Consider the following 16,913-nt stretch of genomic DNA (forward strand, 5'->3'; position numbering starts at 1 on the left):
GTATGCTGTCCTTTGTGAACTTAGGAAATTTACTTAACTTTTCTGAGCTTTTCAGATTTTATCTGTAAAGTGGAGATAATAATAATTGTTTCAACTGATTGTAGTTAAGTAATAAGTGACTACGTGAAAGGTGACTGGGATGAGTTAGTCAGTGGCAGCTGTTGCTATTATTACCAATGCTACTACTCTCCTTGTGGCTAACATGAAGGAACTTTGACCTACAGTTTGACAAGTTTGCGTACATGGAGTGCTTTGCTTGCCATTTGGAAGCTACTTCCCCATGTAATACAACGAGCATCCACATAACATGTGTGCATCTATTTTGGCTACTTTCCAGTTGGCCACAACAATCCCTTCTTCCCCCACGTTTCCTTCGGACCATCCTCTGAATCCAATCTCACATGTGACTGACTGAGAATCATGTTTGTTTGTGCAGAAAACTTAAAAAAAAAATTTAAACCTAAATGTGGTCTGGTCTTGAATGTCTTTAATCAAGATTGGAAGCATAGCTACTTAAAACTTTGGTTACAGCTGTTGCACTTGTGAACAGACCTAATCAGGGGAGATGAAATGTTATTTTGACAAGTTTCTTTTTCTTTTGCTTAATGTATCACTGGATATCAAAAAGGAAAGTATGAAACAAGCTCATTTTTTATGCCATTGGTCATTTACAATATTTTGAAAGTTGAATCTCTGAAAGACTTAGTGTGCTTCATGTAACTAACTTAGAGAGAATGTTCAATTTAACACATCTAAAAGTGTTCTTTATGAGTTTTTTTTTTTAAATAAAAGTGTGCTTTCCAAATGCTACAGTAAACATGCATAGTAAGATTGTTTTTAGCACAGGAAAGTATATTTGGATTAAGAGCTGTGTATTGCTTAAGATGCTTTGTCGGGCATGGTGGTGCATGCCTTTAATCCCAGCACTCGGGAGGCAGAGGTAGGAGGATTGCCATGAGTTTGAGGCCACCCTGAGACTACAGAGTGATTTCCAGGTCAGTCTGAGCTAGAGTGAAGCCCTACCTCAAAAAACTGAGAGAGAGAGAGAGAGAGAGGGAGAGAGAGAGAGAGAGAGAGAGAGAGAGAGAGAGAGAGAGAGAGAGAGATGATTCGCTTGCAACCATTTGTCAACATGGAGAATAAGAAAGGCAGTTAATCTGGGTGTGGTAGTGCACAGCTTTATTCCTAACAGAAGTAGGAGGATTGCCATGAGTTCAAGGACCCTGAGACTATTTAGGGAATTCCAGGTTAGTCTGAGCTAGAGCAAGATCTACCTCAAAAAAAAAAAAAAAAAAAAAAAAGAAAGAAAGAAAGGTAGTTGATTTGCTAACTTTTTGAAGGTCTTTTAACTTTAGATCTGGTGTGATTTCATACAATCCTAGGAAAACAAGGGGGGAAAGATGGTGTGGGAAAAAATATTTATTTAGATTGGTAAGTCCAATCACTTTTTTATTTCATAGCCAAACAAAAACAAACTAAAACCATATAACCCAGAACTTTATTAATGTTTAGATTATTTCTTCTTTGCCATATCTCTTGTCAGAAGCTAAAAGAAATATTTAGTCTGTATTTTCCTCTTTTCTTTAGGGTACTCAAGTGACTTCTGATGTTTTAACATTAAACACAATTTTAAGAAATATCCTTCACCATCTATCTTCAGTTGACTGCTCTGCTCCACACCTTGATTCATCAAGGGCATGTAACTCTACAGCGTTCACTGGGCCTCAGGAGGAATGCCAAATCCTAGATTGACAGATTGGTAGTCATAATTTCAAATCAAAATTATTGTAGGAAGATCAATGATAATTTTTAGGTTTTGTGAATATTGAATACATTAAAAAAAACAAGGAGTCAGATTTCCCTAGTCCTTACTAATTCACTAAATAAATAAATGAGGGCTGGAGAGATAGCTCAGCTGTTAAAGGTACTTGATTGCAAAACCTGATGACCTGGGTTCAATTTCCCAGTACCCACATAAGATCACATGAGCAAAGTCATACATGTGTTTGGAGTTTGTTTGCAGTGGCAAGAGGCCCTGGTGTGCCCACCCTCCATCTGATTGTTAATAAGTAAATAAGATTGAAAAATAAATCAATGAATGTCATTAGAGTGTATATTAATATACACTACAGTTTGGTTATATGCTGAAGGGTTGATGCAAAATCTGATTTGGGAAAGAAGCTCAAGCATTGCTACCTCAATGAGTTTCTTATTATAAATGAGTGTTTCAGGTATCTTCCTGCCAGGTTTCCAGAAGGATGCTCAAAATTTTTAATCTGAATCCATGCACATTTTTTCATATCACTGAGGTGGGTAATGTATGTTCAGTATAATAGCACTGTGTTGGTTTGAATAGAATAGATGGCCCCCAATATATTCAGTTGTTTATTTGTTCGTAGTTTGCATCTGCAGCCACCTGGTTGAAGGTAGTGTCACTGAATGGATCTTAAGGTGTGATGGTGGGTTTCAGATTTCAATGTAAAGATATGCAAAGTGTGTCTAGCTGGAGTTCCTGAAGTGTGCTGTGGCTTTCAACCTTTAGGCTTGTACTTCTCTCTGTCTGCTTGGTCCTGTGAAGGCAGGCCAGCTTCTTCTGCTATTTATGGAGCTTCCCCTGGATCTGTAAGCTTCAATAAATATCCATCCCTCCATAACTGCATGGTCTGGAAGTTTACCTCAGCGAACCTGAATCTGTCTGCTACAAGCCCATTTACAAAACACCTCTAAAAGTTTCTGGGTATCACTCATTATGAAACCAAGTGAGTATATCAGCTCCAGTGAGCACCCCATGAGCTTCACCAACTGCCTGTACATGTACTGTTCACTCCATCTTCCATCTGGGATCCTTCCAGGCTCAAGCCTTCACTGTTGTTCTGGAAGGAGAATTGTGAGTTGGTGTAAGGTCTTCAGAGGAGAGCACACTGTAGAACTCTGTCACATTGCATCATTTCAGCCTGTAGACAGCACCATTTGAAAACATGGTCCAGAATAGCCAGTCCAAATTCATCCTGCAGTTTCTCTGCTCATAGAGTATATGGAAGATTTCCGGCACTCTTCAGCAAGCATAGGATACTTCTTCCAGCTATCTGACCTTGCATGCATTTTCAGAAGCCTTGCTGCTCTATTTCTTCAGCCTAAACCCCCAAGAGCATTACATAAACTCTTACAAATAAATGCCTTCAGTGTAGCAGAAGAGGTTTGTTGCCTCTAAGTCCAAGAACATTGTTTCATGACTAATAATAGACTTTGCTTGATTTATATGTGAAATGTGAATGTGAACGTGAGTGTGTGTGTGTGTGTGTGTTTGTGTGTGTGTGTAGTACTGAGGATTGAACCCAGGATCTCGAGCATTCAAGGCAAGTATTTTACCAACAAGCTCAATCCCAAGCCCATGGTATTTCATTTTAATGGATTGCTTTGGAATAATGTCCTAAACATAGAGTGATATGGGTATCAATGGGTAAAATGGATCCAGAAGTCTTATAAAAACTTTCTTTTGTGATTTTTGTGGTTATGATTCTACTGGACTCTCCATAAATTTACTACCTAGAGATGGATGTAAATACTGAGAACATCACAGAACATGAGTAGATTTAAGAATCTGTGAAAGATCAGAGTTAGCTTGCCATGGTTTTCTCTGGGGGCTGGTTCAGATATTGGAGAAGCGTGGGAGGAATGAGCAGGCATGGCTTCAGCATGATATTTGCATGCAGAGAACTTTATAAAGGTTACGTTTCTTTTCTATGTTCATGTTTACTTTGTGTTAAGGTTATAGGATGTCTTTGGCGATGTTGCAGATGCTATTTTTATAAACTCCAAATCAGTGCTCAAGTGGAATAGGGTGGAAACTTTGAGCCCCAGCAACAATAGCTATAATTTTTGTTCCCATAACATTCAAGCTGTGCTATCTCTGAGAGTCAGTAAAAGTTGTTCATTGCCTCCAACTCTGTAGTCAGAAAGAAACTTTTGGCTATACATTTCAAATTTTTCTTTTTTCTTTGCACTTATAGCAAGTTCATGTAGATGTAGCCTACTTTAACCTGTTTTGGAAAAAGAAAGTATGCCTAGATTAAAAAAAATATTATTTGAGAGAGAGAGAGAGAGAGAGAGAGAGAGAGGGAGAATGGGCACATCAGAGCCTCCAGCCATTGCGAAGGAACTCTAGATGCATGCACCATCTTGTGCATCTGGCTTATCTGAGTACTGGATAGTCGAACCTGGGCCCTTCGGCTTTGCAAGAAAGCACCTTAAACACTAAGCCTGTATGCCTCAATTTTGATAAAGATAAAAAAAAAAGTTACTATTCATGCACATCACCCTTTTAATTGTATTGCAGATAACAGCTTTGTGACTAAGCACCTTCAGTCTTGTGGACTCTGCTAATATTGGTTCTGCACAGGAAGTGGGAGGCAGGTATGAAACTGGAACATCTTTCTGAGCCATGTTGATAAAGGATGATGTTTTATGTACAGAATTTCACAGGAAAGGACACTGTTTATAAATCCTTTATTATATCTTCTAAATATATAAAAAATTATATGATGATTCACATGAAATGATCTGAAGGTATTCAAAATCAAACTTCCAAATCATGTATGTTGTACTTCAATATGTTCTATACTCAGCTGCTATACTAGGATAATTAATAGCAGAATCATTTTCTATTTGTCATCTTTCAACTATCTATGTATGTATGTATCTATAATATATCTAAGGTTTAAATCCACTGAGCTTCAACATGTGGACTAGAGGATAAGTTTCTTGAAGTATAGGGTACAAATTCCAAAAAAGATAAACATGTTTATAATGGCATCAACTTTGGATTTCAGAAGGTATCTGCTAGTGGCCATTGCAGGAGTGGACTGGGCAGATCTTACAGTCATTTTGTAGATGCTGAAGTTTAGCTTAAGAGAATCTGAGTGGCTTACAATTCCCTCTGCACCTCTCACACATCTATTTCCGTCTTGTCACAGCTGAAGACTTCTTGCTGAGAGTGACACCTTGCAAGACAGGCAGAGCAAAGGGCTTCTGACAGGTGGTATGTTTGATTTCATGGGCCAGGTTTGTGGCAGTTGACAGAAGTCTTTTTTATGAAGACAGAGGATTTCTCCATTGCCATTTACACCTCATCTCTGGGACTAGAGCTGTATCAAAGTACACTCACAACTACAGTGAATGAATTTCACAAAGATCGGTAAGGAGTTTTCCAGATGGACAATGTTGGAAACACACCTCCTACCTAAAGGTGATCATTGCCCTCTGTTTTTGTATTCTGGCTCAGAGTCCAGCAGTTGTCATTTACATAGATCCTATCTGATTATGTTCCTTGCAGCTAGAGTTCTTCCTCTGATAGGTAGGACTCCAAATAAGTCTGACTCACTGGACTCATGCTAAATCTGGGATGGCTATTACAGAAGTCTGGTTTGTCTCTTGACATTGAGCTATATGCTGATGCATTGCCTTGCATTTCAGCAAATAGTTTATTGAACACATGCCGCATAACAAGTGATTGGGTTGATGCTGGATATAGCGTGTAAAATGAAGCACGTACCCTTGTGTCCATATAATCTCGTGTGGGACAGATAAGAACAAAAAAATGCCAGTGAGGCTAGTGTGATAAAAGACCAGGAGTAGCTTTTGAAGATGGTTTAGCACTCTAGAGTCTTCTGGTTATGTCAGGTTGTTTGGACTCTGATTTTAGTAGCTATGCACAATGGTTAAGCTTCATGACCCCTTGGCATGATAGTTAAATCATCTGCGAAGCACAGGAGTTTAAATAGATGGTTTGAAAATTTTAAAGTCTTATTTTATTATTGCAATACTACCACCAAGGAAAGGCTGAATATGAGTGAAGAACTGGACAGAGAGCTCTTCATTTCAGTTAATAAATGATTGTTAAAAAGATCTTATTATTATTATTATTTTTAATCTCTGGAGAGGTAGAGAGAGACAGAGAGAGAGAGAGGAGGAGGAGAAAGAGGATGAGAATGGGTACACCAGGGCCACCAGCCACTGCAAACAAACTCCAGACACATGTGCCACCTTGTGCATCTGGCTTATGTGGGTTATGTGGAATTAAACCTGAGTCCTTTGGTTTTTCAGGCAAGTACCTTAACCACTAAGCCACCTCTCAAGACTTAATAAATGACTTTTAAAAAATTTATTTATTTATTTGCAAGCAGATAGAGATAGAGAGAAGAGAGACAGACTGAGAGAATGGGTATGCAAATAAACTCTAGGTGCATTTGTTACTTTGTGCATCTGGCTTTATGTGGGCACTAGAAATTGAACCCAGGTCATTAGACTTTGCAGCCAAATACCTTAACCACTGACTAATCTTTCCAGCCTCTAATAAATGATATTTAGAAATCTGCTGTGTGTGAACTTGTATACAAGGAACTTTATAAAGTGGTGTGGTCAATTGAGGACTAGAATATAGATAACTCTTTAAGGGAGCAGGTCTTGACTTAGCACCTTCCTCAATTCACATATTTTGTTTCTTTTGGGGGTCCCTACATCGTGTATGTAGTCATTAAAGTTATATTTTTCTTTTTATTTGTCTATTTGCAAGCAGAGATAGAAGAGAGATAGAGAGAAAGTGAGAATGAGAGTGCCAGGGCCTCAAGTTGCTGTAAACGAACTCCAAATGTATACACCACTGTGCATCTGGCTTTGTGCGGGTGATGGACGTTCAAACCTGGGTCCTTAAGCTTTGCAGGCAAGTGCCTTAACCACTGAACCATCTCTCCCATCCCTAAGTTATATTTATATAATATATAATTATGAACTTTTTTGTTCCTGTTTGAAGTTGATCAATTTTATGCCTTGAATATATATATATATATATATATATATATATATATATATATATTAAATCCTAAAATGTATCTGAGGGCAGGGAAAAGCATTTTTACAGCCCTATATGGTATAGATATATATTTAAAGGGGAGGTGAGCTCATTTTAAATTCCCATATCAATTGTCTGTATCAAGAATTTCCCCTTTTGGTTGTCTCTGAAATTCCTTTGTGTCATTTAAATGTCTTCAAGCCTAATTGCTAAATAGTATTATTAGGTAGACCTGCTCTTTAGCCAGGGACCCATCACTATTCCTTTCGGTATGTGAGAGAAGAAAAAAGAAAGGCACATTTACAATGTACTAGAAACATGCTCCAGAAGAATGAGATTGGAGTCGAATGCCCCAGTAATCTGACCACTTGTTTATGGAACAGTGGTGACAATGATATGGTAAAGATCATATTAACAATAGAGAAGGTGACAGTGACCATGGTAGTAATAGTGATAGTCATAACTCATGGGTACTGAGTTTCCCTATGGACTTGGGAGCTTGGTTTGAATAGCTATCATTATTCAATTTAATTCAGCCCAAATCCCCTGAAGTAATGTTAATATGTCCCCTCTATGGGGGCAAAACTAAGTCCCAAGGCTCATGGCCAGTATGCTATAGGTTACACAGTCAGGGGAAAATCTGAGATTTGAACCTAGATTTAGATCTCAGGCTATAGTTTCTACATGGTACTAGTTTAGAACTTTCTTCTCAGGATATCTTTCTAAGGAACATGGTGAGCATGTTAAATCATGCTTAACTCTATAATGATGTGTATGGACCTGTTATCACTTAAACATTATCAATCAATACATTGAACATTTTTCTGAAGTGTTTAGCAGTTGAGAAAACAAATCTCATATTCTCAATTCATAAACCTTTATCAGTCCATAATTTGATTTTTGGCTATCTAGGTGGTGTGATATAGAGAAAAGAACATGGGCTTCATGTTGGTCTGGTCTAAGTTACACATATGGGCCCAGAAGATAGCTGTGTAAGCTTGACTATCACCCTCTCTATGCCCTAGTTTTCTTACGGTACAAAATGTGACTTTACTATCTACCTTGAATGTACGTTAAAGTGATTGGAAACCATAAATCAAAAAATATTTGTAACATACAAGGAAAATATGAAACAGCTCCTGCTTAATAAATGGCAAGAAAGCTGTTCAATAACTATAGTTCTTCCCTTTCCCATTTAAACACTTTCACTCTAGCTTCCTATGCTTGTAGGAGGAAGCTCTCACCCAAAGGCCCTCCCATAGTGATCCTCACCACATTCCCTTAATCACTTCGTTATTCTCCTGCATGCTATTTTATTTTCTTATTATTCACACAGGTCAAGTGTCACTCTTCTACCCCAGGCTTTTGAACACTGTCTACTCTTTCATGTTCTTGAAGTCTCAGCTTAAATGTCACTCCCCCTTGTGAGTCACCCCTTAAAGCCAAAAAACACACCTCCAATATGTTTTGTCAGAGTGTCTTCCTACTTGTGAATCTCCTCCTAGTTTTCCTAATGTAGATAATTCAACATTCAATGCCTATCTCCATTACTAGTACATATTCTCAAGAAGGGCAGAAAGGGCTGAAGAGAGGGTTCAGTTCGTAATGTTCTGGATTCATAAGCATGAAGGTCTGAGTTAGAAAATAAATCAGGTATGGTGACAGTTTGTGATCCCAGCACTGGGGAGGTATGGACAGGTGGATCACTGGAGCATACTGGTTAGCCAGTCTAGTCTAACTGGTGAGCTGCAAGCCTAGGGGAGACCCTATCTCAAAGGAGGTGGATCATGTTTTTTGAGGATAATGCCCAAGTTTCTTCTCTGTCCTCCTTGTACACCTGTAGCTACACACTCCTTCCCCCAATGCACACACACAAATACACACACACACGCACAGGTCTGTTTATGTGTCAAATATTCATATCCTATCCACAATTTCTGTGTGGGGCCTCACTGGTTGGTACTTAATGATTACCCATAGAATGAATGAATGAGTTACTAGAGGATTGTTTTATTTCAAACTCCTATTTATATTTCATGATATGTATATATTACAGGGAACATTGTGCAATATGAGACATGAGGACTTACAAAAAAGTCACAAGATTTTGCCCAACGTTGTGCCTTTTCCACCCAAAATGTGGACAAAACTTGAACAAGGACCATGCATGCTTTGATAAGCCACCTTTGTATCAAATAGGCTACATCCAGTCTGCTCAGAGTGATATCGTGGATGACAACAAGGTATCACCTCCCTGAAACAGATGCTTTGTTTTCAGATGGAAACCGAGATGCCAGAGCTTGCAGGTGCTGGGCTAGTGTACACTCTGTGGAGAATCATTAGGCCTTTAGAGGACAGGGTTGCTCTATGTTTATTTAGCTCTAGGAGAATAAGTGGCTTCATTCAGCTTTATGAGAGGAAGCTAGATGACCAAGATGGCTAATCCCTGTAAGCATGTTGTCTTCATTTGAAGTAGCATGAAGGAAGTGTGACATACTGGCAGAAAGGAGCAGCCCATCTTCTCAGCATGCCCCTTATGGAAAGCCAGCATTCAAGGTCATAATCTCTAAGGGGCAGTGAGATCCTGTGAAACACACTAGCCAAGCACTTAGAAAGTTCCCCATTTGGACCTTGGGCCACTTTAAGGACGTTATTTGCACCTGAAAAGGTTGACTCTGTATCTCTGAGAAGGCACTGTAGCCCAAGAGGTGGCTCAGGAAGGGCGAGGAGAGGCTGAGGAGATGGATCATTATGGTTCATACTGGCAAGGAACCTGAGTTAGGGTCCCCATCACCTACATAAATGAGAGGTAGGTATGGCAACCCACCTGTAATCCCAGCACTTGGAGAGGTAGAGACTGTGGGTCCCTGAGACAACCTGGATAAAAGGCCAACCAAAGTGATGAACTCTGGGTTTAAGTCAGTGGTCCTATTATTAATAAGTAAGGCAGAGAGTGATCAAGGAAGATATTTGTTGCATGTGAACCTGCACACTCACGTGTACTCATGCACATGCAAACACACAAATAAACATGTATTCATGGCATACACACACACACACACACAAAGTAGGGCAAATCATTTTCTGGCTGTCTCTGAAACATGTTTTGTTTGCCATTTGATTGGGAAAGAGCTACTAATAGACATCCTGCCATGTATCGGATGGGTGATTGCTGGTCCTATGCAGGCCCTTATTTTTAGTGGTTTCTTCTACTTGCTTCATCCATCCTCAGCCATCACTGTATGGAAGTATAATTGACAAATAGGGTATATGCACAAATCTGTATGTTATGTACAAAGCAGTGTTTTCTTATCGTGTTAAATAGTTAACATATGTCCCCCTATGGGCAGAACATTTAACATTCACTCTTTTAGCAAAGTTTACGTATGTAATATATTATTACTGTTTTCTGTTTTTGTGTTTTTGGTGCTGGGGATCAAACCTGTGGCCTTGTACTCTGGGCAAGTGCTGTGCCACCCTCACACCAGTGTAGTACTGCTCACCACAGTCAGTGGGCTGGACATCAGGTCACCGGAATCTATTCATCCCACAAAAGTGAACCTTTGCACCCTCTAGTCACACTTCCCCCTTCCCCTTTCCTCCAACACTTGGTAGCCACTGTTGTCCTATTAGGTTCTCTGCTGATGTTTTTTTTTTTTTTTTTTTTCCAGAAATGTCCTTGACGAGACTTTCAATGAAGCCACAATTTCCCAATTGCCAAAATTGTTTAAAAGTCCAGAAAATAGCTAGAAGTCCACATGGTAGCAACACCACATTCCCAGCTTTGCACTCCCACCAAGCCTGTCTGATTGGAAGCAAAGGCAGATAACGAGAGGTGTGGGCACTTTACGTACAAGAGGATGGTTGAGAGTCATGGGGTGTGTCACAGCCATGTTTTAATTCTGTCCCCTGAGTCTTAGCACAAGGATTATTTTCCAGCTTTCCCCAGCCCAGTGACTCTTTTCCAGATGTTCTGAAACAACATCAACTGACCCAGTTTACTCCGGAGAGATTTAGAAAGGTGCATTTATGAAAGACTAGCTGAGCAAGACTGACACATTTCCTCAGCAGCTTAGTCCTACATAATCTCCCTGAACATGGTGTGGGATCTTTTGTTCCCTAAGGCACCTCAGTACAGTTTTCAGAAAACGCAATGCTAAATGCCCCCAAAGTGAAGAAGAAACTTAAGAAGCTTAACAATGCATGTTGAAATATTACAATCTATTGAGGTAATAGTATCCAGTCATTCCCCACCTCCAGGCACAGAATTTTGGCTTAAGACAAGCCTGAGGAAGTGTGTGGTCACAGATCACTTAAATGTCAGCAAGTCAAGGGGAAGGACTTTGTTAGCATAAAACCTCAATATGTGTGACTTGCTCTTTGTGATGAATATGACAGTTGAAGAACTGAATATGCCCAAGATGTATGTCAAGGATTCCACAGACTGTCATGGAGAAGTAATTCCATTGAAATAAGGGAAGCCATCATTTATAGAAGGACACTGTTTTGTTCTTTGCACATAGGTAGCAAATACTAGAGCAGTCCCCAGCCTCAGAACTCTGCTCTTGTCCTGTGTAATTAATTATTAAACGAGATTATGTCATTTCTCAAGGAGAAATTCTATGTGGCCTTATATTCATTCACATGAAAAGAGGCACCAATTCCCACTGAACACAGGTGTCAGGTAACATGTCAGATTGTGGCAAGAAGGTGGGCTAATTCTTTCACAAGGAATCTCCTGTTGAAGATCATATTCAGTTAAATGGGTGTGCCCCACCCTTAAAGTAAGCAGCATGATTCCAGATGTGGGACATATTAGTGTTCTACTGATATCAATCACCCAGTGGTTGCTGACACAGAATGAATAACCTTCCTGATATGACTTCCACTGGTACTCCCATGAGAGCTCACTTAAAGGGGCTCCTAGATATCCCAGATAACCTGCTGCTGGCCTGCTGTTTGGAGCCACTCCCAAACAACACACCATTGTGGGACCACCCACTGCCAGTACATAAACCAACTGATGGCAAGCCTCATGCTAAGTTTTGAAACAGAAATAAATGGTGCTTTGTCTCTCAAAAGAGCAGGACGACTTGTATAATCCTGCCATATGTGTCTGCATCAACTTTGCTCAAGAAGCACCTTTCCAACTCCAACTTCATGTGAGAAGGATGCTCACTTGTGACACATATAACCACTCTAGACATTGAAAATTTTGCTCTAAAACAGACAAGAATTGAGCATTTTTGACCAATCTTCATTGCTTTTTTGGTTGTTGTTGTGCAATTCCTGCCCTTATCTGCTCATAGAGGCATGAGTTAAATTATCCTTATCTCAACATTCTTAGCTATTGGTGGTGTTATTGGTCATAAAATTAGCTGCCTCCTCTCATTTTAAATCCACTGACAGTTTGGGATTTTTGAATTGAGTGGGTTGGACAAGGGGAAATAGGTGATTTCCTCTGCCTCTTTTAGAGTTGATCTCTCAGTCAGATACTGCCAAGGCATCTCTTTCATCAGTGTCTTTGCATCAGAACTGTAAAGAACTAGTTGTTTTTTTTTTTTTGTTTTTTTTGTTTTTTTTTTTAGAATGCTCCAACTCAAATCCAAATGATATATGATTTCCCAGTCATGAGGAAGATACTTAAACACTTACATTTCTTTCAGGAATGTACTCCAGTTGGAACAAGACAGTTCACTTCTCCCTGTAACATGGAGTCAGCAGGCTATGTGTGTACAAGCAAAATTGTCTGGCACCTGTGCAAGTGTTGGGTGAAAGAAGAACTAGAGAGAATGCTACATAGAAATATTTTGTTTTAGTGTGCAATATTTGATATTTTGGGCATTCCTCCCTTTTCTGTACAAATTTATGCTCTTAAAAGGTCTGTTTTGGGCTGGAGAGATGGCTTAGCAGTTAAGACACTTGCCTACAAAGCCAAAGGACCCAGGTTTGATTCCCCAGGACCCATGTTAGCCAGATGCACAAGGGGGCGCACACATCTGGAATTCGTTTGCAGTGGTTGGATGCCCTGGCACACCCATTCTGTCTCTCTTTCTCTGTCAAATAAATAAATAAATAAAAATAAAATATTGAAAAAGGTCTGTTATAGAGAGTCTAGGGAGATGGCTGACCTACTTAGAATGCTTACCACATAAACACAAGGATCTGAGTTTGATTCTCTGTACCCACATAAAACATTGGTTATTTCTGGTACATGACTATAACCCCAGTGCTCAGGGATCAGAGACAGGAAGATTCCTGAGGTTCCCTGGTCAAACAATGAGATGGAGGTTCAAGTGAGAGACTATGACTCAAGGAAATAAAGTAAGAACTTACTCTGGCCTGCACATGCACGTGTACAAGGCACATATGTCTACACACCCATGTTTATAGACCACATACACACTATACATACTATGTATACACGACCCCAAAAGTTTTCTTTAGGAAGACTCAGGTCTGAATCTGGTGAGAAAATGCTTTATCAATGATCTTTGGATATTCCTAGACGACTCTGTTATCCTCAGTAAAGTTGCCTTCCAGGTCCTTGGCATTGATGACTATCACCACCAAATAGCTACTTGGGCAACTTCTGTGGTCATACTGGACCCAAATGTAGAAATTATTCTCAACTTAACTATCCTCAGTACTTTTCACCTGAGTGAAACATTTCTTTCGGCTAATAGACTTTATTCAAGGTAGTATACAATATGTAATACATGCACACACACACATGTGTGTGGTGCTGAAGATGGAACTCCAGGGACACATACTAGGCTAGTACTCTACCATTGAGCTATAACCATAGGCCAACCATGGCATTTCCATAGAAATATTTTCAAAACTGAGTCCTTATCTCTTATACTAACAAAAAATATAGCTAAATGGGGGCTGGAGAGATGGCTTAGCAGTTAAACACTTGCCTGTGAACCTAAGGACCCTGGTTTGAGGCTCAATTCCCCAGGACCCACGTAAGCCAGAAGCACAAGGTGGTACATGCATCTGGAGTTCGTTTGCAGTGGCTGGAGGCCCTGGCACACCCATTCTCTCTGTCCCTCTCTCTTTCTGTCTGCCTCTTTCTCTCTCTGTCTGTCAGTCTCAAATAAAAATAAACAAAAATTTAAAAAATATACCTAAGTATAGCTTTCTAAAATCCTTACACACACACACACACACACACACACACACACAGAGAGAGAGAGAGAGAGAGAGAGAGAATAATCCTGTATCTTTCTTCTTGACTCCTGACCAATGAGAACAGGTCCATGTTCTCCTCCAAGGGATAAAGCATTGTTTATATTTGCCTCATGTATTTTGTATATTACATCTGATCCAGGAGCTCGGGGGGAGGGGGGGGGGGCTGAAACACTTTTGCACATAAATGGTGGTCCCAATAATCTTGTGATAAGTCTTCTAAGTGTCAGGTTTGTTAGGACTTGAGATCTATGTCACCTATAGGTGTCTCTCAGGGTAGCAATAAGAATGAGAAGTGATCTGTGTGTCTCTTTCATATTTATAGCTAATACTGAAGGCAAATGTGCCCAGAACTCCCCCTATATGGAGCCTTCTAAGAGGGCTGAGCTCACTGCAAGCCAATAGAGAGAAGCCAGCACCGTAGAGAAACTTCTCATAATTTCCTTCTGTGCTGTAAATGTGAGACTCATCTCAGTAAGTGTTATGAGAAAATGCATACCTCATCACAAACAGCTGTGTGTCCCTACAATCATTAACTTAGGAAAGATTCTGAAGGAAGATATTTACTTGAAACCTATCCACTTTCAGATTATAATATGATGGTGTCTCCTCCTGGTTCTCTAAGTATTTCCTTGCTGTAGTGACCAGGGTCATTAATTTATGGCTCCCATTAAAAGGCTAGATGTGCAGACAATATGTCAATAAATATTTATGGTGGGACCTGAGAAACAGAGGAAGTCTCTGTTGAATAGCTTGTTTTAACAGAAGACAGATCTGCCTGACATGGGCTTTATGACAGATGTCAAATACATCGATGTGTGTTGTGAAGCAGATCACCTTATTGGCAAAGAAATGAAAGACCACCAGGAAGATGGATAGCAGGCTTCCCTTGAGGCCTTTCTTGGCTCAGTGCAGGTTCTCTAGTGATCCTGAAGAAGGACCAATGAGATCATAGGAGTGGCCATCTGAATGTCTCCCTATCCATGGGACTCAGAACCTAAAGCCTTCAAGCCCCAGAAGGCTGGCAGGAGGGCAAAAAGGAGGAGTACAGCATGTAAGGTGCTTTGCACAAGAGCTGTGCATTGATACACTGAGAAAGGGTGCTTCCTTATCATGTCCTATCCTAGGTGCCGCAGGGACCTCTTTGGGAATTGTTTGTTCTCCAGTCATCCTTGTAGAGTCCACCTCAACAATTAAATCTTGAGGCATCATGTCTCAAGCACTGGCTCCTGCTCTATCCCCCACATTACTTCCGGGTCCTGCGAACTCCATGTCAATGGAAGACATGGGGTCTTAGAGTCCCTTTTAGAGATACTGGATGGTCTACAGCAGAATGCAGCCACTTTTTTGAACTTTATTTTCTTTACCAGGAAAAAGGAGGGCTTTGGATTCATGCTCACACAGTTGAAAGGATTCAAAACAGCACTTTGTGTCACCTACCATAGGAGTGAGAAGGGAGGGGAAAGGACAAAATTCATTCTGAGTGTGTTACTCATACCGCATTTCCTGCAGCTCCTCTGTGCTGCGGCCGCATCAAATGCAGGGGTTGAGCACAGTCATGGACACATGTGGGTCTACATTTTTACAGTGACAGAGCACATGTAGCCCAGTGGTCATACACGTGACTGTGAGGGAGTACAAACATGCCTGTGGCCTGACAAATAATGTAGCATAGTAATGCCATAGAGCCACGTCACTACATGTATGAAAGGGGCTCACACTCCTTCACTACCAAGCATGTAAAAGTACCACATGTCCAGTCATGCACAGCACAGCACAGCACACAACACAAAACAGACGACAACTACTGAATTCTGCACATACTGTACTATCCCTTTTTTTTCTACTTGAGACAGGGTGTCCTTATGCAGGCCAGGCTGGTCTTAGATTTACAATCATATAGCCTCCATTTCTTTTTAAAATGTTATTAAGAACATACTTTTTATGGATACATCATGTGTGGGTACCATTGTTTCCCTCCACAGATGGCCCTCCTCAGCAGGGTTGCAGATTTTCCCTGTGGGTTATGTGAGCAGAAGTCACTTTGTTAAGGAGAGGCAGTGCTTCTGGGCATGACATCCCAACCTGTGGCCCTTAGAATACTTTTGCCTCCCTCCTCAGCAAAATTCTCCGTGCTTTGCTCACTTCTATTTCTTTAAAATTTTTTTGTTTATTTTTATATATTTATTATTTGAGAGTGACAGAGAAAGAAAGAGGGAGAGAGAGAGAGAGAATGGATGAGCCAGGGCTTCCAGCCACTGCAAATGAACTCCAGACACGTGTGCCCCCTTGTGCACCTGGTTAACGTGGGTCCTGGGGAATCGAGCCTTGAACCAGGGTCCTTAGGCTTCACAGGCAAGCGCTTAATGGCTAAGCCATCTCTCCAGCCCTTACCTTTATTTATTGAGAGCAAAGATTACAGGACTATATCACCAGGCTTTGCTTAGGTAATACTTTTTATTATTATTTTAGAGTATACTTATTCTACAGTAAAACATTTACTATAAATAATATGCTATGATTGGTGGTTGGTATCCTTAGTTATCTCATGTTTGCCACAGCCCTAAACTGCATCAGAGGCTGTGTGGAGTGACTGACTTGTGCCTCCTATTGTGAGTGCACACAATAATATTCCCACAGCCATGAAGCCATCTCACAGTGCAGCTTGACAATTCATGCCTCTTGTCAAGTGACTTGCAGCTACCATGCTCTGTGGAGTTCAAGGAGGCAGAAGCGGACATGGAGAAAAGACCTGTCCTGCTTAGAGAGAGGCCCCACAAAAGTTAACCTGAAAGACAAATCACAGAAAGGGAAATGGTGGTCACTCAGTTATTGCAATTTATTCACAAAATAGTATTTATTTATCAAGTAC

The 16,913-nt window shown here is 40.3% G+C and overlaps 1 protein-coding gene across 10 annotated transcripts in view; it reads left to right on the plus strand.

Moving 5' to 3' along the window:
• LOC123459276 overlaps positions 1-12,832 on the plus strand; it is a 116,197-nt gene extending 103,365 nt beyond the window's left edge. For 7 of the 10 annotated variants that reach the window (XR_006636180.1, XR_006636181.1, XR_006636183.1 and 4 more), the window contains 4 exons: positions 4,337-4,413; positions 4,974-5,245; positions 8,904-9,090; positions 12,514-12,832. The gene's annotated coding sequence lies outside the window, so the exon portion shown is untranslated. Of the gene's footprint in view, positions 1-1,587; positions 1,643-4,336; positions 4,414-4,973; positions 5,961-8,903; positions 9,091-12,513 lie in introns of those variants that run through there. The other 3 variants (XR_006636184.1, XR_006636174.1, XR_006636175.1) reach the window with 3 other exon arrangements.
• The last annotated feature ends 4,081 nt before the right edge of the window (positions 12,833-16,913 follow it).

Source organism: Jaculus jaculus, chromosome 3, assembly GCF_020740685.1.
Source record: "Jaculus jaculus isolate mJacJac1 chromosome 3, mJacJac1.mat.Y.cur, whole genome shotgun sequence".
NCBI lineage: Eukaryota > Metazoa > Chordata > Mammalia > Rodentia > Dipodidae > Jaculus > Jaculus jaculus.